This window comes from Rattus norvegicus, chromosome 8 (assembly GCF_036323735.1).
Source record: "Rattus norvegicus strain BN/NHsdMcwi chromosome 8, GRCr8, whole genome shotgun sequence".
Lineage (NCBI taxonomy): Eukaryota > Metazoa > Chordata > Mammalia > Rodentia > Muridae > Rattus > Rattus norvegicus.
Genome location: NC_086026.1, coordinates 109,188,400 through 109,215,936, shown reverse-complemented (window position 1 = coordinate 109,215,936; position 27,537 = coordinate 109,188,400). Strand labels below are relative to the sequence as shown.

The window sequence follows — 27,537 nt, the reverse complement described above, 5'->3', positions numbered from 1 at the left end:
GTCCAAATGTCCCTGCCTCTCTGCAGCTAAGCCCTCACTTACTTACTGAGAGAGAACGTGGAAATCGCTGTCCACTAGACCTCCCATCCAGTTCTGCCCTGAAGCATGCAATTTACTGCTGATAAGTGAGGCACTGTTATCAGTCCACACTCAAAATGCTACTCCATGCTTACTTCTTAAACGTATTCTCAATAGCCCACTTCAGCTCTAAAAACTGCAGATATAAGTGGGTTATCAGACCTCCCTGTCAGAGAGAATGCAGGTTCTCTATGCGGTTTTGCTAGTAGCGTATTCTACCCACAACCACCCACCATCCTTCCGCAACAGAGCGTATGTGACAAGAAAGGCAATTGGGTTCAAGCAAAGCCATGACCGTAGTTGAACAGCCATTCAGCTCTTGTCACCGTGCTGCCCACTTGTCGCACAGGTTAGGGCCCGTCTCCTCTCCTTTAGAGCCCAGGTGTGCCCAAATTCAACTCTGGGTGAGGAATTTGACAAATCTCTCGTCATGCCTACTTAGTTTTCTGGGACAAAATGTAAGGTAAAGGTGCTTGATGAGCTATAGCTCAGGGAATAAGTTAAATAACCAAAGGGTGCCGTTCTTACACCCTGAAGTCTTTACAGCACACCATGTCCTCCAGGGACATAGAGGCTTCCAATGGTTCCTAGCCATCTCCAACCCCAGTGCACTGACCTACTCTGCCTGTATTGCTCCCCTCCACCCCTTCCTGCCCCCCAACACACTCCTGTTTGATCTCTATCTTCACACTTGCCGTTCTCTGCCTGAACTGTTTCCGGTTCTCTCCCATTGCAGCTCCTTCCTTAACCTTCGGGTACCAGACTTCTCAGAGAGTGCTTTATGGCTCTCCTTGCCTACCATAGCCCTTCACCCCCCCACCCCACCCCAACCCAGCTTTGAACTCTTTACCTAGCATTGCCTTCCTATAATCCCTTCCACCTCCTACAACTAAACTTTCCAGAATGTTCTCTGAGCTTTGAGTTCTCCATTGGGTTTCCTTGGCTTTTCGACTTCGGTGGAGCTGTCTAGTGTCTGATAGGCTGACACTGTCCGTTCTTGTTTTCTAGACTGCCCCTGTGATTTTGAGGTAATTTTCTGTCACTCTTTAAAGTTTTAAACAGAGGAAAGAAGATTGCCATGTTTAGTGCGCCACATAGACCCAGTTTTCCTCCATTTTACAAACGCAGAAAATGAGGCTCACAACAGCTAGGTGCCTCTGGAGGTTCCCACAGCTAGAAGCATTGTAGCACAGACGTGTGTCATGATGGTGAGACCCATCCCCCAGGCTTGGCATGAGGGTGATGATCGCACAGAAAGGGCTTAAGATGAGGCACCTCCCCGTCTTCAACTGATAGCCTCTCAGCTTACCATTGGTATATCCTGACAAACGCGCTGGAAGCCAAAAAGATCACAAGTCCTAACTGGACTCAACATACCCAACTTTCACTGCACCTGCTTCCAGCCACCAGACACACCATGAGTATAGAGGGTTGAGGTTTTCTTCCCCTGTGATAACCTGACTGGATGATAGCTCGCTGCTCCTGCCTGTAACCGCAGAAAAAGAAAAAGTCAAAAGTCAAGTAAAGCTAGAAGTAATGACAAATACCTTTAATCCCAGCACTTGAGAGGCAGAGACAGGCTCATGTCTGTGGGCTTGGGGTTAGCCTGGTCTACATAGTGAGTTCCAGAACAGCCAGACACAGTGAGGTCCTGTCTCAAAGCAAAAACAAACAAATAGGTAATTCGAAGTATTGTATCTGTTGAGTGCATATCTCTTTTTATAATCATTCTAAAGTCAAAATAACTATAAGCCTATGCCAAGTTGGCCATTGCATATTGTACACATATTTCAAATGATTGCACTATACTCCCTCAAACATGTATAATTAAAATAGCAAGTCAATAAAACCAAAAAGAAGTCATAAGCAAAACCATTGCAAGTTTGAGACCCTCTGCAGGAGGCCTGCGGCTTTCCTGCGTGGCTCTCACAGCAGGTGCACATTCCAGCACTCCCGTTACGAGCACGATTCTGCATATTTCATTAAAATAGTTCCTCTTACGGTGAGTGCTCAGACAGAAGGGCCAGCTTGGCACATACGTCAGAGCCGAGTGCTGCGTTATGAGGGAGCAGGGTCTAGAGAGATGAGTGACTTGGGATTAAATAGATCCATTCTTTACCAGCTGTCTGGTCGTGGCTTTTGTAAAATGGGGATTTTAATTACCGTTTCCCCTGGTTAGAGGCAATGTGTGGTAGACTGCCATTAATTGGTACTTAATGTAAACAGCGATGGGAGGATCGGGTAATAAAATGACACAGGTGCCTTTGATTTAAGTGTGACTTCAGAGCATCTTGAATTTTGCTTTGGAGCGAGCGATGATCCTTTTGCTTTCAGAATTTTTCCCACAAAACTCCAGTTTCATTTCATCTTGTTGTTGGACCACTCCATGTTTCTGTTATAACCCTTCTCATCTCTCGCCTCTTGGAAACTTAGAATTCCAGTCTCCTGTGCTAGACAAGAGACAAGAGCAGCCAGTTCTCCAATACCCAGTTAATAAACTTTCATTGTTACCGAGCCTAAGGAAGCAGTAGGCAAAATCCTTTCCTCCCCACCCCAAAACAAAACCCACCATAAAAGAAGGCCTGCCTGCATTCCACACAACCATGCATGAGGAGGAATTGAATGCACGGAAGCCAGTAAAGAAAGAGACGCAATGGAGAATGTTTTCCTGAGAAGAAATGGCGAGACTCATAGAGCGTATTGAGAATGCAAGTCCTTGAACTGAGGCAGATTGGAAAGGAAGTATGAAAAGATTGTGTGCAGGAATAATAGAGTAACTAGCGACCTTGAACACAGAAGGAGTGGAGAACAGAAGTGAAACAATGACATCTTTTTAGAACAGAGAATAATACGCATAAGAGGCAATTTTTAAATGAAAGACAGAATGCTCTACAATGGGAATATTGGAGGCCCCAACCACCCTGTAATTCATAGAGAGGGCAGCACCAGTGGCCTTGCCTAGAAACCCCCAGCTAAGAGAAAGGAAAGCAGAAGATTATTAATTTCCTTGGAATGAGGCCAGTATGACATCGCTTTGCTACGTCTGGCCAGAAATCTTACATGATCACTCTGAACAATGAGATCCAATGAATGTGTAAAAACAAAAAACCAAGGCACATCTGGTTACATCGACAAGACACTTGCTCTTTAAAACAAAAACACCCTGTTGTTTTGTCTTCCCTAGACTTTGTGAGCTCTCCCTCCATTAATAAAGAAGTTCCGTCCTGTTGTAGGCAAAAGGAATTGATCATGGTATATTCTGAACTTGTAAGGGAGTGTTGGGAGATGGTTCAGGCAGCCAAAGGTCTTGCCATACAAGAGTAAGGACCTGAGTTCCAATTCACAAGCCACATAGAGCCTGCGTATCTGTAATTATGGTGATCCTACAGAGAGGAGCAAAGTGGAGACAGGAGAATGCCCAGAAGCTCCTGGGCCAGCCAGCTAAGTAAGAGAATTAAGGAGACCCTGCGTCCAAAAGTTAGAAGGTGATGAACGCAGGCACATAGAGACACTAGAGAACAAACAGCGGCTTGTAGCCCTCTCCTTGAAGGAAGTTTAGAAAGCTATGGTACACTTTTATTAGCTCAATCCACCAGCATCCTTGCCTTTCTGTCCCCTGCCCCATCCTGCCTCATCTTTGAGGAACTGTATCTGCTGGAATAGGCAAGCAAAATGGGCACCCACTTGCCTCTCCCACCTCTTAAAAATGATGCCATTTTGGTGTTGCAGACTGGGGACTTAGAGGTGCTTTAGCGAAAATACATAGCAAGACTGCACTCAAGGGAGCTAGACACTAGAGGGAGGCTGACCAGGCAGCCTGTGAGGGATGCCATCTGGCTCCTACTCTGGACCCTGTTGTTCAACTTCACAGTGACCAACACATTAAAAGTAGATATGGTGTAACACGGGAGCCTCTCCTCCTTCTCTTTCTCCTCCTCTTTCTGCTTTGTCAAAGCCTAATTGACATCTATTCATGGTATATGATGAATGTTCTAATATATGTAACGCTGTAATTTGCTTGAATCAAGCGAATTACCATATCGAGCACCTAACGTAACATTTTTTTTGCAGTGAAAACACCTACGATCTGCTCTCTTAGCAGTTTTCAAGCTTGTAATCCATTAGTTTTAATTATAGCCACCATGCTGTGCACTAGACCTCCAGACCTTCTCCACACCTTGTCAAAGTGGACCTTTGCATTCTCTGATCAATATCTCCCCAATGTCACCCCCAATTCTGCAACCACTGTCCTGGTTTTTAGTTCTAAGAGTTTTAACTTCTTAGTAGCCCACATCTAACTTGTCGCCCTGTTCTTGGTTCTATAGGCTCGACAGGATTCCCTCCCTTTGAGTTTACATAGTTCACCCTGGTGTGTACACAGACAGATGCACACACCCCCTTCGTGAGGTCCATCCATTAGTATTTTGTTAAGGTGCCTGTGTTCATAAAGAATGCTGGCCTGTACTTTCCTGTGGAGGGTTCTGTTTTTTTCTGAGATTGGCATAAGAGCATTATTACCTTCCTTAAAACATGCTGAAGAAGTCCTTATATCAGTTTCATCTGAATTGAAATGTTCCCTGCAGGAGGGAGGGGAGGCTTGTGAGACTCCTCTGACATCCAAACATACTTCACATGTCTGGTAAGACTGAAACTTGTAACATTCTGGAGCCTCTTGCCCCGGACTGTAGAGACAGAAAGGTGCAGCTGGAAGGGAACAGGTCCACCAGCCAAGTCCCCTAGAGATCTGCCCACCTGCAGAACTTCGTGCAAGCAAAGGGTTGCATGGCTACAGCTTTGGGGAGGTGCAACCCATGTTGCCAGCTGCAACCTTTTTTGAGCCACTCCTGATGGTAGAAGTAACCCTTCCCCCATACCGCTGTTAGTAACCCCAAGAAACACGAATTGGTTCACTAAGTTAAACTCTGGTGCAATCACTAATTTGATCTTTCACGGGTTCCCATTCTGGAATGAGTAGGGGCGTGTGTGTGTGTGTGTGTGTGTGTGTGTGTGTGTGTGTGTGTGTGTGTGTGTGTGTCTGTGTCTGTGTCTGTGTCTGTGTCTGTGTCTGTGTCTGTGTCTGTGTCTGTGTCTGTGTCTGTGTCCTCAGGAAAAGTCTCTCATACAAGGGATTCCCCCTTAGTTTCTGGATGGTTTTTACGGATTTCGTATTAATTTCCCTTTAGATGTTTGGCAGGAATTTCCAGTAAAAACAACCTGGCTCAGGCAGTTTACTACTTTTGAAAAATTTTAAATTTATATTCCAGAAGAGTTGTCCTACAAGCCACATTGTTTCACTGGGTAAGCAAGCCTGTGACCTTTTGTGATCAAAGTACTGACTCATGTTTATCAAAGTCCTGCGGTTTCAGTGCGTGGAGTCAAGCAAGCATGGCCATCCCACAGGTTCCCTTGATGTCAGGAGACACACGACTATATATTTGTCAGTTCCGGGCGTTGAGAATGATCTCCTTGCTTCATGTTAGGTCCGTCTGCTCTATTATCCTTATGAGAAGTTGGCTTTTGGCTTTGTTGATGATTTCCTGTTTCCTTGATTTCCGAGATTTATTCCTTTCTTCTTGTTTTCAACTCATTCTTCTCTCTCTTTTCTATGACCTTGAGACAGGACCTTAGACCGCTGATTTAAAACATTTGCCATTTGCATATGTTGAACCATCAAGCTGACTCTCAGTTCTGAGATCCCCAAATTTTAATGTTTTATCCAATTCAGGGTAGCTTAAATCTTCTCCTAAGAATCATTCCTTTTCTCCAGGGAATTTTTGGATGTTCAGGAATCTGTATTTTTGGAAAGTTTTCCTATTATCTTCCTGTTACTATGTTCTAGTTTGAGGCCCTAAGAACCCTCTGTGTAAATTCAGTGTATTTTTGACTTGTTGGACTCATTTTATAAGACTGGCTATCTTGGTCAATGTTAGAAAATCAGGTTGCAGGGGTTGGGGATTTAGCTCAGTGGTAGAGCGCTTGCCTGGGTTCGGTCCCCAGCTCCGAAAAAAAGACAAAAAAAAAAAAAAATCAGGTTGCAGAGGCTCAACCTTCTGCTGTTACTGAGTGGGCAGCTCACGGGTATAGGGTAGTCACTGAGATCATAGCACTATTTAGCTCTTCTGTATTTTGCCGATTTTCTGTTCAATTGTTCTGTCAATTACTGAGAGACAGATGCTGAAAGTGGTACTTTGTACATTTGTCTCCCCTGCCCCCGTTCCAGTGGGTTTTGTCTCACAGATTCTAATGCTTGGTTTGATGCGTAAATGTGTAGGACGGCGGCATCTTGGTGAGCTGAATCTTCAGTCATCATATAGTGCTCCATTGTCCCTCCTAAGTTTCTCACTTCTATTTTATTTGATATAAATATAGCTACTTCAGCTTTCTTATGGTTAATGTTGGCTGGTATATCTTGTCCCATACTTTTATTGTTGACTTCTTTGTAGCGTTGTGTTGGAAACGAGATTTACGCGGGTAGCACGTGTAAGTCTTGACTGGCAACTTTATCGGCTTGAGAGTGTGTGTCAGGGGGCTGGAGACGGGGCACAACTGTGTAGAACACTCGTTGGCCTTGGAGAGGACCTGGAGTCAGTTCCCAGCACCCACGAGAGTAACTCAATCACCTATAAAACTAGTTCCAGGAGATCCAGCACTCTCTTCTGGCCTCTGCAGGTACCTTCACACATGTGGCAGGCAAGCAGGCAGGCAGGCAGACGGACGGACGGACGGACGGACGGACAGAGCCCAGGCTAGTAAGGAAACCTACCTCTGTACCTCTGGGGTATCTTTTCCCGAAGGAGGTCAGTTAAGGAAGCAGCCCGAGCCTGAATACGTGTGGTAGCATCCATTATGCTAGGAACCCAATGGAACAGCACACAGGAATCAGCGAGTGCAGGCTCATGTGTTTCCTGAGTACCATGATGTGACTGCTCTGCTCTGTCACGATGCCTTGCCAAGACAGACTAAACCCATGAACCAGAATATGTATTTCCTCTCCTAAGTGATCAGTTAGGTGTTTTATTACAGCCACAGAAGTCTGACTAATCAGTCATACCATCTGTGGCTCCTGACTCAGCCTCCCAATCTCTGAATTTTAATTGACGAATCCATTTATTTACATTTATTATGGTCGTAGATACTTTTAGGTTTTACATCTGTTAGATTTGTTTGCCGTGTGTGTGCGTGCGTGTGTGTGTGTGTGTGTGTGTGTGTGTGTGTGTGTGTGTGTGTGCATTCGCACATGTAGAAGTCAGAGGATAGCTTGCAGGACCCAATTCTCTCTTCATCATGTGAGTTTGGAGAATAAAATTTGTCGTCCAAATGACTTATTTTTGTTCTTCCCAGAATCTAGGGATATTAATTACTCTGAGATCACTGTTAAATCTGTTCTGAGATGGACATATTTTGAACCACTTGGGTCATTTGAATGGAAACCAAATTTGTGGCTACAAATTCTCAAAGAGACATTTTCATTCACTCCATCACATGCCGTGTGATGCTTCAGTCAACAATGGACTGTGCTCCCAAGTAGTATAATGGGGATGAAATTTTTCTATTTCCTGGATTTTTTATTGTTTCATATTGAGAGAAGAGTAATAAATCTACATAAGTATGTTAAAAAATAAAATACAGTAAAATGTCAAAACCAGAAATGCCCCTAGATGACCAACTCCATGTGTAGAGGTGTTCTTACAGGTATATTTATCCAAATACAGGAATATTTCTTTCACAAAACATCTAATTAAAAATTGTATTTGGGGGCTGAAGTGGTGACTCAGTGCTTCAGAAACACTGGCTGTTCTTCCTGAGAACCTGGATTCATTTCCCAGCACCCATGTGGTAGCTTACAGCATCTGGAACTCCAGTTTCAAAGGATTCAGCATAATCTTCTGGCCTCTGTGGCACCAGATACGCACATGGTAAACAGACATTCAGGCAAAGCATCCATTTATATAACATAATAATAATAATAATGATAATGATGGTGATGACGACGATAATAATGGGTTTGGATAGCAAGACGGCTCACACATAAACTTGTCACCCTGTGATGTCACCCTGATTTCTGGAATTCACTTTCTGGAAAGAAATTGGCTCTACAACGTCATTCTCTGACCTCAACACATACACTGTAGAACATATGCTGACACAGGTATCATACACAAGCACACACACTTTAATAATAAAATTAACAATAAATTAAATAAAGACTGTATGAGCCAGGAAAAGGTTCTGGGAAGAAAACTCCCAGCATACTCAGGAAATAGCGATTGTGGCTCTAAGATGCAGGCTCTTAGACAATCCTTTTAAAGTGATGCCATTTTATACAGCTTGGTGTCCTTTGACTTCAGGGACCTGTGGTTAGGTGAAAGCAGGAAGTTGCAAGACTGAATACTCAGAAAACCACAGATCGCATTAATAAGACGAAGAAGGCTTGCTTTTCCCTAACTCTTTCGTGTTCTTAGAATTTGTAATAATGGCCAAATATTATATTTTAATGTGTTTCAAATTATTTTAGAAGTCATAATTACATCATTTCTCCCGTCCCTTCCCTTCCTCCAAACCCTCACATATGCCCCTCCTTGTTCTCTTCCAAACTCATGGCCTCTTTTCTCATTAATTGTCATTACATACATACATGTATAACTACATGGTATACATATATGTGTATGTGCCTATGTATATGTATATGTGTATGGTGTATGTATAATTCCTGAATTGATGTATGTATAATAACCTGTCTGGTCTATATAATGTTACTTTTATGTGTGTGTTCAGGGCTGACAGTTTGGTATTGAATAACCAGTCGGTGTGCTCTTCCCTGGGGAAGGCTATTTCTTCTGCTCTCGGCATTCCTTGGTTGTCTATAGATCTTTATGTAAGATTGAAGCTTCCTGGACTTTCCCCGTCAACACTTTTATGCCTATTGGTGTTGCCTTTGTTCAACCCATGTTTAGGCAGTCATGTTGGTAAGACTTTTGGGTGTAGTTTCTGACATTGCTAGGTGACATGATCTCACAGCAAACCCCCTCATACTCTAACTCTTACAATCCTTTCTGGCCCCTCTTCTGCAATATTCCATGAGCCTTGGGTGTGCCGATGTAGTCATCGGAACTGGGACCACCTCTTCATTTTGATTGGTTGCAGTTTTCTGTAATAGTCTCCTTCTGTTGCAAATGAAGATTTCTTTGATGAAGGGTGAGGACCACTTATCTGCAGGTTTAAAAACAAATATTTAGATTATAGTTAGGGATTATCCTGGTTAGTAGAGTGGTGGTTATAGGTTCTTCTTCAAGGTCAATGACTTTACTAGCCCTGAGTAGTTGGTTAGATTTCTAGTGCTAGGCATGGTTTCTCTCTTTGAGTAAGTCTAAAGTCCAATCACTGCACAACTGGCCACCTTTAAGGCATGCATGCCACTATACCACCCTTGGGTTATTGTGCCAGTTATATCATTGTTGTAGTTTACAGGCATCATAGCTGGGTGGGCCTGGTGATTACTTCTCTCCTTTGGAAGCCTGAATGGCTCCTTCTGGTACTAGGAAATCTAGTCCTAGGGGAGGGAACATTCAGATCAGTTCTACCTCAGGGACCTCTGGGTTTTGCACCTGAAGAACATTGTATCCTCATCAATACATAGTTTCCTTCCTCTGGGGAAGCAAATACTGATCTTAAAGAAAGAAAACAATATAAAAAAAATAGAGTTTTTTTTCTATTCCGTGTGTGCATTTGCATGGGTGTGTGTGTGTGTGTGTGTGTGTGTGTGTGTGTGTGTGTGTGTGTGTGCTTGAGACATTTCTAACTTTGTAACTTTCTTTGGAACTCATTATATAGACCAATCAGACTTGAACTCACAGAGATTCTCCTGCCTCTGTCTCCCAAGTACCAGGATTAAATGTGTGGGCTACCACATTCAGCTTTAAAAAAAAAAAAACTCAGGAATGGACATTGTCTTCTTAAAATTGCTTTATAATACTAAATTATGTTAGTATCCTAAAATTTTACCTGGCCCTTCTTAGGATTTTTATATCTATATACGGAAAAATAAAAATTTAAAGTTAATGTTTGTAGTTCAAAATTATGAACTCATTTTTGTGGTATTTTTAATTTAAATTCTACTTGGAAAAAGAGATTGAAAAAAATTCTAAGTTTTTCCCTGTAGTACAAGATTTTGTTTTAACTTTTTATTGATTATTTGTGAATTTCACATCATGCACCCTAATCCCACTCATCTCCCTGTCCCTTCGTACGAGAAGGGAAAGGGTTTTCCTCTGCCTTTGTAACCTTGCCCCAAAAGAAAAAACACTCACTGTGAAAGTTGCAGTGTGTCCCACAGCACACCCTTTTGTCCACACTTCTTTACTTGCAAATGTGCATTGTAATGAGTCATTGGTCTGATTCTAGGACTCTGACCACTGTTACCCCAACGATACTGGATCCTCACGGGGATGCCTCTTGGCTATCCTGTTGTTGCCCAGTGTTGGAGATCCTGCAACTTTGGATCTATAGGACCAGACCCATCGTGCACTCCAGTAGTTCATAGATGGGATACATGTTGGCGTGGGCCATCTCAACGCCCTGGTTCTGGGCCTGTGTGGTAATTGAGCTGGTCAGCCTGCCAGCTCTCCTGCAATCACAGAATCAGGGTCAGCTAGCACTATCCCAGCTAGCTCACCTAGCAAGAGGCAGGATTAGCTCTCCCACTCTTATGTCTTCCGGGCCAGCTCATCTGCAACCCCTTCCACCAGGGTCAGCCCTACTGGGCTGCCCAGGTGAGATACAGGGCCCAATCTCCTGAATGTTACAGTCGGTGAGGGTCGAGGTCAGCTCTCCCACTCTCATGAACTTGAGCCACCTCTCCTGACTGCCATGGGTGGGAAGGGGAGAGATGAGAGACCTGCTGAGGAGGTGGGGGTGTTAAGAATTTTGAATGTAGGAACTGCCTAAATTTTGAAGATTCTATTCAAACCTAGATAAGAAACAATTATCACTAGATATACGCTTGTAAATCTTGTGTGTATGTGTGTATACATAATAATGTGTGTAATATTTGTGTGTGTGTGTGTGTATGTGTGTATACATAATAACCTTAGCTTATTTTGGCAAATCTTTTTATTTTTCTTTAATTTATATTGTTTGTGTCCTTTCCATATATACTATATTTTCTTAGGCAAATTTTGGCAATTTATATTGTTCTGAAAAACTTTCAGAAATATCCCACAATATTTGTAGTTTTTAGGTGTGCGTATGTATGCATTTTAAGTGTATGGTCCCGTAGCTATTTCTGTAGACACGCGATCATGCAATCTAAACCCATGTGACACATGATGTTTCAATTTTCACTCCAAGACAACTGACAACCTTCCAGCCGGTGCACGGCTCAACCAGTCCCTGATGTACCATGAGGCTCTGGAATTTGTATCGCCACAGGTGCGTTTGAGGGACCCGGCTGTAGCTGTGAGTAGAAGACAAGCAAGCATCCAGCCAGTTGTCACATTTGATTCTCGTCCTTGGAGTAGATGATGAGCCTTCAATGCTTCCCTCCATGTCACCACTGACTCTGGAGAACCACCCATTGAGAAAAGAGCTGCTACCCCCTGCCACCACGACCCCAGGAAGACTGAGTTCTGATGGAAAGCAACCACCCTGTATTCAGGTTTCGGTGCAGTTCTCAAAGATGTCTATCATGGTTCTCTTCCTGAACGTTCTTCTACCTTCTACTAGAGACATCTAAAACACTCCTGGTTCTTAATTAAAGTCACGGAAAGCACAAACAAACAAACAAACAACAAAAAAGGCTGCCCAAGAGTTAAATGGACTCAGGGCCTCTCGCTGCTATGTCGGATACGGTTTGAGGGAATCGTTTTATTGCTATTTGAGCACTTACACCATAGTCCTGTGCCATCATTTTTAGACCAATTTCCAGTGTTCAAATGATTGTTTTGAGGATGTGAGTATTTCATTCTAATTAGCAAGGCTCCTACCAACTGACCCAGGTTTAAAATGTCCAGCCAGCCTGCCTGTCTTTTTGTCTGTGTGTATGAATTTATGATTTCAGCTTGAAGTACAATGAGTTTTCTTAGCAACTTCCTCCAAACCACCACGTCCTGATCTATCTTAAGCTAAATCTATTTTTTTCTTGTATTCCACTGGGAAAAATCTACTGGTCGAGTCCTCCATGGCCAGTGATGATGACAGGTGGACTTTTAAAGCACACAACTGACTTTTCTATAAGTTTCTGTCCAGATTCCTTTAATGCCTCACAAGTTCTTCAGAGTTTGAAGTCTCTTCGTCATGCTCCACACCGGTTCCTAAATCTGTCACAGGCCTTTTTGTCTCCATTGGGTTTAGAATTTCCACACACCTTTAGAATTTTGGTAGAGAAGAGAGGTCACTCAGTTGATTTAGTTTACCAACTCCAGCTGGAAATTTGACATGAATGCATTTGAAGCAACTGAAAGGCTCCCAGAAGAAAATGCCTCATTAGGAGCAATTAGTTTGATGTATTCAAACCATTTCGGAAAGTGCTTAGCTCCTGGTCCTTTTGAATTTAGGACAGAGAATCTAATTGGCTCTCATCTGATCAAAGCAGTTAGACAATTTGTAGAAAAAAAGTATTACCAAATAAGTTTATATTTATCTTACTTTTGAAGCCTTTGAGAACATTCTAGAGGAAGTAGACCTGACTCAGGTATTCATTTTTATCACCTAAAACTTATACCAAATTTTTACTTTGTATCAAGGTTCACGTTGTCCTTGATTTTCACACCACAAAAGATTAAAGATAATACCACCAATTATAATATTTACAAAAAAGCCCTTCCTGAGAATGACCTGCCACCGGTATTGTGTTAGATAAAGACTGGGAAATGGCTTTGCTAATTTACACTCATTAACAGGAGAATGTGGGAGATTAAAGGTAGCAAGGGTGAATAGCCCCTCATTTTTTGTAGAACATGTACAACCTTTTATGCACCTACCAAGGCCATTATTATGTAGTAATAGGAACGGAGGTGTGCTGCCTACAGGATAAAGACACAGGGGCTATTTTCCCTCAAGAGAAATGCAGTGTTGTAGATTAAAGGTGGAAAGGCAGGCATCACTTAAAGCAGCTCACATCTCCAAAGGATATTTATTCACAAATTGATTAGAGTTGGAAATGAAAATGATTTAGTTGGTGGGAACATTACGGCAGCCCTTTAAAGTGTGGTGGAAAAGATGAAAAGAAGCCTCACTTACCCTTCCCTTAGCACGCAGGCAGAGATCAAAAAGACCAGCGTCCCACTGATAGGCCTAATGAGACTTGCTCTTCCATGGGCTTCCGTTATTTCCAGTACTTGGGAGGCATGTTCAGTCTGAAACCCCTGGCTACCACATTGCTTGAGGCAGCGCTCCATCTTATGAATCTTTTGGTGGGGGTGGGTGGGGGGTGCAGCGGGCAGGGGCATACTGAGTTGAGCTTTCCAAAAGTGTAATAGGAACTGGCCATACTTCCCCAGACAAAACCCCCCAACCTAAAGACTCGGTTGTCTTCACTGGTACACATCCTCACACCCTTAGTAGTATCTTCCACTTCTCGCTCTTTCTCTCTTCCCACAGACACTACCAGGAAAGCAGGCTGACTCTGTCATGAGTCTCACCCCCCCCATCCCCCCTCCACTGCTGTCATTAAAGTTGCCATCTCTATCAGAAATGGAGGGCTCTGCACAATACATCCAAGTCAGGCCCACAAAACCATTTGTGGGCCAATGATTGATAGTCAATGAGACTATTGGTTTCTGTATATAACTCTGAAATGGTCAATCCTGGGGGCCGAGGGAAGGAAACATCTTTGAAGACTGAAAACACAACCATATAACATTGGCTTCCTTTTTAGAGCTCGTCCAATGACTCATTTCACCTCAGGTGCCAGCTCACAGTTCAATTACCATGTGACAAGAGCCCCATACACCAGGTGGTTCACTGGAACCCCTCTCTATTCATAAACTTACTCCATGGAAGGAATACAGCGTTAGTTGACTCACTTTTGTGAAATTCTCGAATCCGTGTGTGTGCCCTCTGAGAGCTCCACAATTTCACACACACACACACACACACACACACACACACACACACGAGAGAGAGAGAGAGAGAGAGAGAGAGAGCGAGCGCTCTTCATGACTTTAAAGTATATACCCTCTCCCTTTCTGACTCTTTTTAATCTACCTTTATGGAAGTGGTTGTTGTAATGGCTACTTAGGCAATTGCTTTTCCTTCTTCTTAGGGGGTAATCTAGCTACTTCTATGCAGAAGCTTTCTAGATAAATTTTGGCTGGGATCTTGTTGGCCTCCTATTGGATATTTATATTACATGAGGACAATTGAGGTTTCTGGATTCTTACTGCTTCATGCGCTGAGGTACAGAGAAGATCAGTCATAGCATCTCAGACTTGGAAGAGCTTCCAGTACACTTCCTCTTTTGGACAATAGCATTCTGCATCAGTGCTGTGTCCAAGACCAAGCCTGGTTACTATGTCATTTGTGAACAACTATAACCACACTTTATCTCTACCAATGCAGTGACAGACTATCTACTCTCTACACAGTGAGCTTCTGCATGGCGTAGATGATGGATACTGTGAGGTACAGACTTTTAAAACCAAATTGTTATGTAGTTGTCACAACACCAAGCTCTTTCACTCGTTTTGAGAAGTTGCTTTTTATATCGAATTCTGTACAGTTAAGGTCAACTTCTATATTTCACTGTCTGTTGTCATTTGTCATTTGTCTGGCTGTTTTCATTATCAGTGTTTGGTCCTATGTTCTGAAGTCATTTCCCTTCCTGTTCAGAGGTTTTCTGCCATTTATATAACCATTACAGACAGTGTGGTAGGGTGGGTATTAGTGTCTAGGAGAGGTTCAAATATAAGACTCACTATATGCTGCTGAAGATTGCTGAAGATTGACTGTTAGAAAGACCATAAACATAGACACACACACACACACACACACACACACACACACACACACACACCCTACCCAGACACCATTTACTGTAACTTTTGTGTACACGTGTTTAGGACTGACCACTCAGGACTGGATAACCTATCACAGAACTTGTCTGTGGAGAAAACTGATCCCCTCTCTCTCAGCAGCCATTCCTTAGCCGTAGCTCTTCATCTAGGGGAAGGTCTTGGGAAATTTGCCCCATCCAAACTGCCGTGCCAGCTGGTGATATCATCATGCAGTTCTGCTTAGGTAGCCTTACTGTTGAGATTTCCTGGGTATAGCTTCCCTGTCCCATCCAGAAAAGAGACACTACTAAGTAGACATTTTAGTCTTCTGGGCTCTGACATCTCATTTTAAAACTCACATGTTCTAATTAAACATGTAAAGCGCTGAGTCTCCATAAGACTTCCCAACATCCTTAGTTTTGGTTAGTCCTCCGTCTGCTTCTTCTTCCTCCCTATTCCTTTCCTCACCCATGTCCACTCAGAGCTTTTCATTCCCAAATATCCCTCCTTCTATCTCCTCTTCCTCACCCCTTTGCTTCTCTCCCACCGTATTGTTCACCAGCCTATTTGAACTAATAGTTTAAATTAAAGAAGTTTCCGAGTTTTAAAAACTCAATTGTCTATATGCATGTAATAAGTTGATCCAGTTACCTTTTATTGCTAAATGGTATTCTATGAATAAAATACAGTATATTGGGAGGCTATTTACAAATAAACATAACAGGTAAGAAAGTTCTATCATGGCTGAAGAGATGGCTCAGTGGCTAAGAGGATATGAGGGCCGGCAGAGGGCGCAAGTCCAGTTTCCCACGCTCACATCTAGTAGCTCACAACTCCAGCTTTAGGAGAACCAGAGCCTCCACGGATACCTGTATATTTGTGCACATTTGTACATATAGACACACACATACACTCACACGCAAAATTAAGAATAAAAATAAAAACAAAAGAGGACCAACATGAGAGGCTATGACTACTGCGAGTGTAGGGGTCCGGGGATGTTCACCTCCTCCTACACAGAATACTGACATCCTGAATCTGCCTCCAGCTGCAAATGCCATCAAGCGAAGTAAGTGTCCATGAAATTTCTGTGCTTTCATCAAATGGTCCAGAAAACATCCTCATGCCGCTCGAGCTTTCCCAATATTTAGTCAAATCTTCAGCCATGTTTCTGTGTCTGCGTAAAGTTGACAAAGGGGAGGGAAAAGCATCAATCAGTCACTGCGTGTGATTGCTACTACAAAGTTCGGTTTCACCACAGCAAGGACCCTGCCTTCCCAATCCCCTTCTTCTCTCCGTACCACTCCCAAATAAGGAGTTCACAGAGATTTCTCTGTTATTTCTATTACTAAGTTTAATTTGAAATTTCTAAGCAGTGTACCAAATATCACAAACTCTGAGTGCTTCTGAAATATCACTTTGAACATTTTTTGGAAAAAGTCATAAAGATGCTATCTCTCACTCGTCAATTGTCTGCGTTTTATGAGTCACTAGCTTTTTAAAATTCTGGTTAACATCTCAAGGTCAATGTACAACACGGGTAAAGGGCTTTTCTTTAAGGGCAGCGGGTATGATTCATATCTCTAATAGTCTATAATTTGGAACTTGTGTTTGCTCCTCTTCCCTTCATACTTGATTAGATCTTCATTCTTTTTGCCTCACATGATGACTGATGAAGCACTCATCCAAGAGCGATGGAGAAGGGTGGGCTTGGTGAACTCCACGTTCACTTACACTGCTATTGTTAGCCGCATCTCCAACCATCATTTCCCACTTAATTAAAGTCACGTAACATTTCCTTTACATTTACTTAACTGGGCGCTCATACAATGCAGTGCTCTGTAATGAGTGACAATCCGACATCTCACTTGCTTCCTTCGGGTCAGCTTCCAAATGACACGTGGCAAAAGGCAGATCAAGGAAGGTACCCAGGCCAATAATCGCCCCTTCTGTCGTGCCCACGTCACTACTGGACACAAGTTTAGAGAAGAAGATGGAGCTCGAAGGTAGGAAGAGCTGGCGTGACTCTACCAGAGACACTGGTGTGTGTGTGTAGAGCAGAAGAATAGCACTTGCCTAGCATTCTAAAGGTCTGGTCTCCAACACTGCCACAATTACATAAACGAATGAGCAAAACCACAAAACACAAGACAGCAGTGACTTGAGACTATTAGTGGTTTTGTGGTGGTTAGTTTAAACTGTCCACTTAACTCGGTTGGACTCACCTAGGAAGGGGGTCTCAGAGAGGAACTGTCTAGAATAGCCTGTGGGCACGTTTATAGGGCGTTACCTTGATTGCTTTGGTTGACAAAGGAAGACCTATGCCTAGAGCAAGCCCTAGGAAGGAGCTCTAAGCTGCATCAGAGTGGAGAGAGCAAACTGAGCACACGTTGTTATTGGCCCCTTTTCTCTGACTGCAGACCAAGTGCCTCCATTTCCTGCCTAAAGAGCTTAACCTGCAGCAATGAGCCAAACAAACTCTTTCTCCCATAAGTTTCTCGGTCGGGGAATTCTACCAAAGCCACAGGAACGGGACTAAAATATACACACACACACACACACACACACACACACACACACACACACACACACATTTTGTGTGTATATAGAAGGGAGTGAGAGAATTACTCAGTCTTATAAAGAAATGGAATACATGGAATACATGCTACCACATGAATAAAATGTTAGGATGTTGTGATAAGTGAAATGAACCAGGCACAAAAGAACCAATAGCATTCAGTCCCACTTACACAAGGCACCAACCAGAGTCCACACTGAAAGAAAAACAGAAAGTATAATGGTGAAGGGGGTGTGGGCTTCAGTTAGAGAAATTGTAAACATTCTGGGGATGGACAGTTTTGATTACACAAAAGTATGAATGTACTTAACGCCACTCACTAAAGTGTGTGCTTCTTAAAAGGTGAGTCTTATGCTATGTACAGCGTGTAATAAAAAGCTACTTTACTATTTTAATTACATTTAGTGTGGTGTGTGTGTGTGTGTGTGTGTGTGTGTGTGTGTGTGTGTGTGTGTATGAGAGCCTGTGTTTCTGTGTGTATATACACAAACCATGGTACAACTTTGAAGATCAAAGGACAACTTGTGGCAGCCAGTTCTCTTCTATCTGGGTCAGAAGATGAACTCCAGTCCGCTGGTTGGCTGCAGGAATCTTTACCCGCCGAGCCATCTTGCCCGTTCTAAAAGGTTCTTTTAAGAGAAGCGTGGGAATCCTTGAAAGAGCAGCAAATTAGGGTCACCAAAAAGCTCAAAACACTGACAAGGCTTAATTGCCAGATGTTTAAAGCTACGACATTCTCTCAGAGTTGATGGGCTAAAAGCTGCCTCCGTTTCACCTGGAGGTGACAAAATAAGAAAGAAAGAAGGAGAAACTGGCTCTGCTTCAAAGAGAGAAAGGAAGGAAGAGCTTTAGGATTTCAAGAAAGAAGTAAAAATGAGCCTGGAAATGTGGAGAAAAAGCCAAGTGGCACAGCAGAAAACAAGAACAAGCCAGGCTGAGCACAGCTTCCGCTGTGTCTCTCTGACGCAGGGAGGGAGAGCAGAAGCTGCCCTCCAAAAGGAAGCCAAGTGGAGGCTGGCAGTCCTTCCACCAGGACCAGCCCATAGCTGTCCCAGGCTTCAAATCCAGTTGTAGGTTTTGGTTAGGGAGCGAGTCCATGAGCAGACAGATTCTGTCCTGTTACTGTGATACTTCTTACGGGTTGCCAACTTGACAATCCCCAGAATCCTCCGGTAAAGTCCTCTAAGCCCTCTGAGGGATCTCCTTCATCAGGTTAATCGGGATAGGACCACTCAATAAACCAAAATATTAGGATATGCTTAGAAACTTTTTCAAAACCTGAAAAATCTAGAAGGAAATGGATACTATATTAGCTACTTAATTAAATCAAGAGGGCATAATCTGCCTACTATAAATAGACAGATGGACAGATGAAATTCCAAGAAAGGTCATGCATATGAAATCCCATAATAAAACCCATTCCTTTTTATCTCACCTTTAAAAATTAATAACAATTGGTATCTGCAAAATGTTTCTTCTGAGAGGAAAATCAACTATGGCTTTCGGGTGTCAAGTCCCACAGAGCACAGCATGCATTTGAGGTCAACCTCAGTCAAGCCGAGGCTCTGGATGGGTGAGCTAGACTGACAGAGGGGAGAATTAAGGGTGGGAGAGAGATTCTAGGCCATGGCTTTTGGGAATGGTGCCAGCTAGTGCATCTTGCTGCAGTCATTCTACAGCAGGGAGTGTCTCTGCCATCCTCTGACTCCGATGCTTCTCCTGTGATGGTTACGGGAAGGAGCCCAACATTTGTTCCTGTGGCACCCCCTTTTCTCCATCTTGGTAGCTTAACGCCTGATACATTTTTTTCATCATCCATTTAGTGGAGACAGGAAGTCCAGTCACAGCTAACTCCACTCCTCTCCAGGCTGTCGCCCCTGTGTTAGACTCTGGGCTGAACTCCCCATGGCTAGTATTATTTCCCTTGCTTTTGAAGGCTTTGTGGGGTTTTGTTTGTTTTGCTTGACTTTTTTTTCTTTGTTTTTGAGGGAGAAACCAACCTCAAACCCCAAGCCCACATTCACTTGTTCAAGAAAGTGTCACCAAAGCATGAGTAACCGGAAAAATATCCTCAGAAAAAAGCAGTAGATACGTGATTCATGTTGTCTCCTGAAGACAAAACAGATGAGCAGAAGGAGAAGAAGACAGACGACTCAACCGAGTAACTGATAACCCAAATGGTTGCTAGGATCCTCACTTGCGAGAAATGATCGACAGAGACAGAAACGGGGTCCACGCTCAAATCAGAGGCAGAGATGAAGATGGGCATGGAGAAGTAGAGGTCAGAGAGAGTAGGCACTGCTGTGTTTGGTTTCTTCACGGTACCTGGACCACCACAGCTAGACCCCATAACGGAGGTACTTGCCAATCTAGATCTAAGTTAAAAAGCCACCGAAACCCTACCCTGCCCTGGTTTTCCACATTGTATCAGAACCAACAGACCTGTAACTTTTTTGTTCAAGTGAAAGAAGGAAGGTATTTTTGCCTCCTTGTCAGAGAATTAAACTGTAGCTAAAAGTATTTAATGCTGCTGCAGCCTAAAATGGGGAGAAAAAGAAAAACTACTTTGTCTATATACAAATAGGCAAGACAGAGAGAGACTTCAAGATTTCAGGGCATTAAAAGTGATGCAAAGCCCATTTAATGGACACCACCAGAGCTTTTTTTCCCCCCCAAGCACCGCAATTGATTGCCATGAGATTATGATGCCATTAAAATTCACTCTGCCCATAAACTAATGCTGCGGAAAATGCTGACGTTTATAGCGGCTCCTACAAGGGACATATTTCAGTGTGAAAGTAAGTCCTAATGTGAGAACTTTATCTCAGTAAAGCAACATCTAAGATGGGGGAAAGAGGAGGAGGAAGAGAGGCCGTGCAGGAGTGCTGTGAGGTTTATTTCTCTCAATAATGGGTGTATGGATGCTAAATTCCAAAGACTTTTTAAAATAAATCTATTGGCCTTTGACAAAATCAATCCAAACCCCATAAACCAAGAAGTCATCCACTTGATATTAATGAGCCCACATTTGCATTTATTTGTCTCTTACACTAGACAAACCATTAATTTCATGTTTATGCTTCCTTTGAAGTCTGAATGCTCATAGATAGATGGCCTCATCGAATCTCCTGCTGCTACATTAATATTTCGCTATAAATGATAAATTTTATCATTTTCCACAACACCCCTTTTTACTTTAAGAAAGCTGTGAAAATACAAGCAATAAGTCTTAAGGTCTGAAAGCACAGCACTCCTTTTTTTTTTTTAATGCTCTTCAGCTGAGATCATTAAAATGGTGATATCTTTAGCATCAAGGATACCCTTGATGGCCTCTGGGCTTGAAATCAACATGATGCATAATCAACCTCTCAAGTAAAAAAATGGTTCATGTGGCTGAAGCTGACAGTCAAGCACATTCTTGACCAGCACTCGGTGCCTACATTTATCTGATAATGTTTTAATTTCAAACACGAGCCTAGTCCATTGACTCTAAAGGGGAAATCTTTGAAGTAGAAGTGTTTAGCTCCAGTAAGGTGTTGTCCCTGGATCGTTTGGTAGGGTATTAGAAATGGCAAACTACCAAGCAGGAGGTCCATGAGTTCTAGATGGAATGGGCCACCATTAATCAGTCCACAAGAATATACCAAAGGTGGTCCCCGATGGTACTGCTTCTCTGTTTGATGGTGGTGCTGATGACAGTGATGGTGGTGATTGGTGAGTCCTGCTTGAACCTTTCTACATGTCCAACACTGAGCTTGCCATCCTTCCAACTATCCAGGAGGCAACTGCTGCTATCGTTCTCAGATTACAGATAATGGAACTGAAACCCAAAAGCATAAATCATTTGTCAACTAAGCAACTGATACAGAACGTGAGAGGTCCGTTTGCCTCTTTACATAAATATTGCATGTAGCGCCCCCCAGGAACTCCTAGTGATGCTTTGACCTCCAATTGTGACCCATGCCAACACTTAATTCCATTTCCACAGTAAATGTAAGGAAGAGAACCAAGCTAGGAGTTTCCATGTAATCAACTTTGATGACAGTTACTCCAATTCACCCTGAGTCAGGCACACACAAGTAGGATGTTTTTAATCTAGAACATTCTAGTAACACATTCTTTGCCTTCTCTTATCCTTCAAGTACTCTTGCTTCTGTTACTGACAAATCCATCAATCCAGTCTCCTCCAGAGATGTGCACACAGCTCTCCAGGACCATAGCTATTGCCCTGTCTCAATCCTACCAGCTAAAAGAACTTCATTTTGCTTACCCAAATACAACACTTCAGCCACAATTCATGTTTTATGTTCATGTGTCATTAAAATTAATGTGTAGCTTCTTTATATGCTTATAAATATACATCCATATCTAGTAATTTTTTTAGATTACATTCCTTTTGGAGGATGAGCAGAAAGTCTCTCCTACTGGAGTTCCACATTCAAATTTGATTCTGTCAAAAATACTATTCACATGAAGTAAAAAGAAGCACTACAAGTAAAAAAAATCATTTATAAATTGTTAAAATATCAGATGTTTGACTGTTTGGCTTAGTTTTGCTCTACTTCTAAGACAAAATTGTGATTTAAGACTGAAGGGAAATGTTTTAAATGAAAACAAAAATAAAAATATTTCACTGGCAAGAAATGAGAAAGACAGCTTGGTAGAAAACATCCGAGAAGCCCTCCATTTGGTCAAAAGCATTAATGTCTCAGGTATCTAGACCAGACCTGTCCCGCTTACTTTATCAAAGGGATAGAGAGTGTGAATGAAACAGTAGAGATCAACTTCCTGACCACAGGGCAGGCTACAGACAGAGGCTAGGCCTCCTTTAGTTCAGCTAGCAGTTTGGGTGGAGGAAAATCGGCAGCAGCTCTAGTCTAGAAGAACAAAGCAGCCCTTCATGGGTTTGTTTGGTGGCTGGTTTTTTCGCATGTCTGGGTGTTTTGCCTTCAGGTAAGAATGTGCACCATGTATGTGCCTGGTGCACATGGAGGTAAAAGAGAGCGTTGATTGGACCTGGAGTTACAGCTGCCTGTGAGTTATTGCATGTGTGCTGAAAACCAAACATGAGTCCACTGCAAGAGAAGCCAGGTCTCTTAACCAACATCCATATCTCCAGCCCTTCTTTCATGGACTTTGGATGTTTCCCATTTAATTACGCAACTGCCCTTAAATAAACACTACTATTACCCCTATTTTACACTTGGGAAAAACAAGACCTTGGATGGACACCTAAGTTACATAGAGATAGTCTCACAGGTACTAAGTGATAAAGCTGGAATTAAGATCCAGAATACTCTGCTCCAGACCAAGGCTGTCTGGCTTCTTTAGTTAACCACATGTGAAGCCTGCTTCAGTGCACCCCACACAGTAGCTGTGGTCATCTGCTTCAGTCAATGATCCCCTCTTTAAACTGGAGTGGGCAGTAATTGAAAAGAAAATCATTATAACCTCCCAAGTGATCATGACTATGGACAGAGCCAATCTTTCTAGACTTGGAGTTAGAATAAAGGACCTATCACCCAATGTCCCTGTTTCACAGAAAATAAGAGGCTCTTGAGTGCAAGCATGTTGTCTTAAAAGCGAGCTGTGCCCACAGTGACCAGACACCTTGAAAGGAATTTAACCAACTCAGTCATTGAAAACCTCACCTACATCCCCCTAGGTCACTAGCAGTGGGATCCAGGGATCCAGGACGTCTTTCATTTTCCCCCTCTATCTCTCTCTTATTTTTCATTTTAAGTTTTCTACGGGGTTTCCTGGATCTGAATCCAAGGCTGAAATTTCCTTTAGTCTGTTCACTTCAGAGAGAGAAAGAGGAATAGAATGAGGAAAACAAAATTCTATTTTTTCTGAACCAGTAATGTTTACACACAAGGCTCAGCGGAGACACAGGAGAAAAAGTTCTTTTTGTCTGTATAACAATAACCCCCGAGGATCTGGTGCCATCCTGCTGGGCAAGGTTGCAGCGCTGGCCCCATTGTGTAAGACGTGAGTGAGTGTGTCTATGCTTCTGTCGCCAGAGACTGTTGTGTGCTCAGAACAGCGCCCGTTGTGCCCACGTTGTTAGAAGGACTCGGGCTCACTGAAGGAAAACACTCACTGTCACTGTCCCCTAACCTTCGCTTTGCCATCCAAATCTCATGTTATGGATATAATCCAGACCTCTGTCATTTGAGGTCCTCTTGCCCTGTACTTCTGAAACAAAAGCTATTATACTGCACCATGAAAACATGGACGTAGAGACATAAAGGGGCCTGGAACACCAGCCTCCAAGGGGAAGTGTGAGCTCCATTTAAAGTTTAAAAATCAAGGGAAACAAAACACTTGCGATTAAAAACAAGCTTTCATGCCTTTGTGCACACACACACACACACACACAGGTATATTCATGAGAACATTTCATCAAAATGCTCAGGACAGGAGCGAATGACCTGTCCTTGCTTTAAGAAGCCGAGAGGTGTAGCTGGAGAAGAGGGCCAGACAAGAAGGAAGCCTGAGCTTGCTGAACAAAGCTCATTCCAATTAATGAGTTCCGACATCCAACACAGGCGGAAAGGGCAGAATTTAACTAAGACACGCGGCGGACGGAGAATATAGCCTCTGAACAAATGAAGGAAGCAATCACACTTTTTTAAAAAACAGCTTCTTACACTTTTAAGACAAATGCATCCAAAAGCAGGCTGTGTTTTCTTCCCATTAAGGGAGTCTCAGTGCTCTCCACAAACACCCAGGACACCACCCCTGACCAAGTGCTAGATATACTGGGTTTGTCATTTAGCTCTCTAAGAAGCTCAAGGTATTTTGAAAAGTTAAGGTGTGGGAACTAGGTGCAAGAAGTAATCAGCATGTTCCTCAAGTCCAAAATGACTTTGAGAAGTCATCTGAGGCTCACCCCAGGTTTTAGCACCACATTCTCTGCCTGCAGGATCCAGGTAGAAAAGATGCAGCATTTTCTTAGAGCCACCCAGTGCCAAGCATCACATGTCTTCCCAGCCACCCATTCTTAGACCAAAATATATTTCTGTTGCTTTTCTCTTGCCATCCTACCTAGCTAACCTTCTTGCTTGCATCTTGCTTGCTGCCTTCTTCTCTTGGCCTATCCAGTTTCTATTCCACAGTTGATCTTTAACACACACCCTTCCTTCAAACTCCAACAGTGCATGAGTGAGGAAAGCCCTTTCCTACAGGCATCTGCCTCGGTCTTATTGCACATATTATCAGACGGTATTGAAACCTTTCTCTGTGGCATTGGGAGTTGCCAACAGTATGCCCTTTGGTTAATGAGAGTTCATGCTAATTCTGTGACCTACAACAGGCACAGAAGGGTGGCTCTGCATCTTGGAAATGAAAAACTGGTTTGTGCCGTTCAGTATTGGAATGTGGCTGTTGGGGGTGTTGGTGGTAGTGGTGGTTGTGTGTATGGGGTGTGTGTGTGTGTGTGTGTGTGTGTGTGTGTGTGTGTGTGTGTATGTGTGTGTTCCTGAGGATGAAGTCCAGAGCCTTGCACATTCTGGGCCATATCGCCAAGCCAGCAGTGCCTCGTGAATACTATTCTTATCACAACAATTTCCTAAATAAGAATTTGTCATTCTCTCTGCTGTCTTTGGGGACAAACTATCTCATTCTCCCTTCAGTCTGCCTCCTGCTAGACCAGATGTTGTCCTGGCCTCTGATGGCAGAAAGCCATCTCCGTGTGCCATTGTCAAACCGAATCCTCACTTCAACTTTTTGAATCAGTCAAGCCTGTTGCATAAACAACTTCTCACCCGAGTCTCCTTATTTCTTCTGCTTGGATTGAACCCACAGCTTTTACAAGAAAATGGGGAAATAGTAGGAGAGGCAAGGAAGGAGAGGAAAAAGGGATGGAGAAAGAAGATAGAGCTGCAACGGGGAAAAAAATAGAAATGTGGAAGAGAGAGAATGGGTTGTACCAAGCCACCTAGTCACCTGACTTCCCAGCATGCATTGTGGTCTGGTAAGTTCTGCTTTGGAATTTCTTTGTTTTTTTCAAGATTTATTTATTTATTATATATAAGTACACGGTAGCCGTCCTCAGACACACCAGAAGAGGGCATCAGATCTCATTACAGATGGTTGTGAGCCACCATGTGGTTGTTGGGAATTGAACTCAGGACCTCTGGAAGGACAGTCAGAGCTCTTTACCACTGAGCCATCTCTCCAGCCCCCTGCCTTGGAATTTCTAACATCAGCTGTCCCTTGCTGACAATGGTACTGAGCGAAGACAGAGCCATTTGCAGACACAGACTGCACTGTGCACTGGTGTTTCATTGTTCATCCTTAGTCCTCATGATGATGTCATTTATACACAGAGAGACAGAGACAAGAGACAAACAGAGATGCAGAGGGCTGTGTGTGTGTGTGTGTGTGTGCGCGCGCGCGCGCGCGTAGAAGAGAAAGAGAAGCGAGGAGCATGGTATTGGTGTGATAGAAGCCAGTTCATTCATTTCTTTATCCCTATGCATCTATGTATCCCAAGCTGGCTTTGAACTTACAATCCTCCAAGCTCTGCCCTCAAGGGCTGGGATTACAAATGCAAATTGCCACATGTATTTAAGATGTCTAATAATAAGTCCTATAACCTGAAACAGAAAGGCAATGTGTTGAATTTCAGCAGAGTTATTTTCAAGGCAATTATTTTTAAGGGAACTCACCCTGTATTTATAACATTTTCTTTCCCTTCTTAGATTTGGCATCCAGACCAAAATCCTGCCCCTAAGGCTCCTCTCATGTGTATACAACATGGCAATGTACCAGATGAAACCACAAGTAATTCAACTTAAGGCCAAAGCCAATTCCAAATCATTTGTCTCAACAGAATTACCTGAATTTGCCAAGCACTCTGATGCTCTACAACCATAATTATGATCATAATTTGTTGCTCTGTAGATGCTTCTGTAGAGACAGAAGTGCTGAATTAATTGTAGCATATTTGTGACCTCTAGACTTTCTCCATTAAGACCAAGTTAATTTTCAACATGAGAAGACTCATTTTTTTGAACAGAATAATATCGGTAGTACACACAGCATAAAGTGAGTGGTGTGCACACATGGCCGCTATCCGACAGCTCTGCGATCACAGCCCAGCTCCGCTGAAAAGCCCTTCACGTCAAATGCATTAACAGAGGATGTGATGAGCATTCGATTGCTTTGGGCTTTGTGGACAAGCAGCAGCATCTCCCAAGGATTTGGATATAGGCTTGTGACAAGGTAAAAAAAAAAAAAAGTAGGCATGCTCACCTCCAGGTTCATTTACAGGGTCTGGGGTGGTTTTGAAAAGGAGGAAGACTTCATGGAGACACCTGGAGGAACACTTGTTGGAAGCACTTTCAGATCATCAGAGGTCACGGGCGTGTGCTGTTTTGACTTCTCCCTATCCTTCAGGCTAACTATGTAGATGCCAGTTGAGCAGTTCTTGACATAATCTGAGCCACACGCAGAGGCGTTGCTTTAACTCCGGTGTATGTGTGAAGCAGGCAGGACTGCAGTTTCGCCGTAGCTGACCGAGAAGGGCTTTTCATAGCAGCGTTCTGGTTGGTTAATAAGCTGTCCAGGTTCTGACCAAGCTTCATCCCCTTCTCGGTGAGGACTCTGGGCAGCAGACTCCTGGGCAACATCAATAAGAAGGGGAAATGGACTTAGAACTAACCAAGTGTCCCATATTTAGTGTCCCATGATTTCTGAGGCACTGACTTATTCCACATTAACCAACGTGTTACTTCCAAAAACTAGCACTGATGTGATTTCTTTCCATAAGGTGTTAAGGAGAAGATGCAGAATTTGGAACAATTTGCATCAGTGGCCTCTTCTGAGAGGGTGTGACCAGCTTGTAAAGTCCATCTGCCATTTAGATTGTTTTATCCATTGGTT

General features: G+C 43.1%; 1 long non-coding RNA gene across 7 annotated transcripts in view; it reads right to left on the bottom strand.

The window, feature by feature from the left end:
* Window positions 1-7,639: 7,639 nt before the first annotated feature.
* LOC134480090 (uncharacterized) overlaps window positions 7,640-27,537 on the bottom strand; it is a 63,685-nt gene continuing 43,787 nt past the window's right edge. For 3 of the 7 annotated variants that reach the window (XR_010054254.1, XR_010054256.1, XR_010054252.1), the window contains 2 exons: window positions 26,908-27,273; window positions 15,703-16,245 (listed from right to left, as the gene is read on the bottom strand). This is a non-coding gene — a long non-coding RNA (uncharacterized LOC134480090). Of the gene's footprint in view, window positions 9,289-15,702; window positions 16,246-26,907; window positions 27,274-27,537 lie in introns of those variants that run through there. The other 4 variants (XR_010054257.1, XR_010054255.1, XR_010054253.1 and 1 more) reach the window with 3 other exon arrangements.